This window comes from Echinops telfairi, unplaced genomic scaffold (assembly GCF_000313985.2).
Source record: "Echinops telfairi isolate 266 unplaced genomic scaffold, ASM31398v2 ScPeMD7_10;HRSCAF=50, whole genome shotgun sequence".
NCBI lineage: Eukaryota > Metazoa > Chordata > Mammalia > Afrosoricida > Tenrecidae > Echinops > Echinops telfairi.
The window spans coordinates 11749079-11750795 of record NW_022103907.1 but is presented as its reverse complement, the minus strand read 5'-3'; positions in this window follow the sequence as shown (position 1 = coordinate 11750795).

The window sequence follows — 1717 nt, the reverse complement described above, 5'->3', positions numbered from 1 at the left end:
CAAATGTGCTTTACACAATTGATGTATGTATGGATTGGGATAAGAGTTGTATGAGCCCCTAATAAAATGATTTTAAAAAAAGAGATATAGCACCTGGGGTCTTAAAGGCTTGTAGTTAAACAAGCAACCATCTAGCAGGGAAGCAACAAAGCCCCACATGGAAGAAGCCTATCAGCCTGTGTGATCATGAGGTGTGATGGGAATAGGTATCAGTTAAAAATTAGCAATCAAATTGTTGTGAAAGAGTGTAAACAAAGTGGAGACCCAAAAGCTACCTATAAGATAATTGGATGGTCCCTCACAGAAGTGCCACATGGAAGGGAAGACATATCCAGGGTGCAGTATGGCACTGATGAAACATATAACTATCCTCTAGTTCTTTAATATTTTCTACCCTTCCTATTATGGTCCGTTTTACCCATTAAGCTTGTTAAATCTGTGAATATTCATTTGTTTAATGAAGATCGCTAGATAAACTCATCATAAATAGTAATGGGAGCAACCATTCCCTGAGGGTACAGGAAGAGAAGGCGCAGGAGAAAGAGAGAAAGGGGGAATTGATATCAGAGATGACTGTACAACCTCACTTGAGGGGAACAAATAGCAGAATTGTAGGGAAATGGATACAGTGGATGGTATAAGATATGGCAAAATAATAATGATAACTATTTCTACTATAAGAATATGGGATACTGGGGTGTAGGGTGGGGGAGGGAGGTGATAAAGGGCAGCTGATATTAAAGAGTTCACAAAGGAAGCAAATGTTTTAAAAATAATGGTGGCAGTAATTGTACAATTGTTTGATTTAATTGAATTATGGATTGTTATATTATCTGTAAGAGCTCCCAATAAAATGATTTAAAAAGCAAAAAAAAGCAAAAGGGGAATAGGGAAAAAGCAACTGTATAAAAACATTCTTGGTGTGAGGACTAGGTAGTATGGCAGGGACCAGACCAAATCCAGGGATACATATGGTAACCAACTAAAAAGTAGGGAGGGGAAGGAAAATAAAATAAAAAAGAAATGGGTAGTGGGGGCACAGGGCACTAAGCCACCCAAGGGGAGGGTATTGTTTATATCTCCACAGGGAAAAAAGGGACCAGACTTCAACCCAGTGCTCCAAGATTGCAACATGCCGGCATGGAGTAGGGAACCAGTGGAGAGGTCTCAGGGGCCGGCCCCAACCCCAACTATGTGGACAACTGCCCCTCCCCCCAGAAGAATCTACTTCAGAGGACAGCACTGACTCTGCAGCTCTGGGACAGGGGCAGGTCTGATCAGAGCACATGGGAGCAAATGAAGCAGGAGGCAGAGAGAGTGGAGCACATCCTGGCCCACCAGCCCTTAAGGACGATATTCCTGCTCAGCACAGCCAATCCACAAAGAAGACCACATGGCCAACCCCACTATGAGACACAACATCTCTCACTGACTCATAACCCTACAGGGGACAACACTGGAGACACAGTGTGGGAATTCTACCCGATCTGATCCCACCACACAGAGGCAAAACACTAAGGGTGTGCAACAGAACAGCAAGGGGAACAGAGCAACAAAGTCCTCAGGGAATACCAAAAATAGACTTTGGGGCCAGGTCTTGGCACCCCAACAGACACAACCAGAAAACACTCTTTAAGGCCAACAAACAGTCCTTGAACAAACTACAAGCTTTTCTTTCTTGTTGCATTTTTTTTGGTCATTGGCTTGTTGTTGTTTT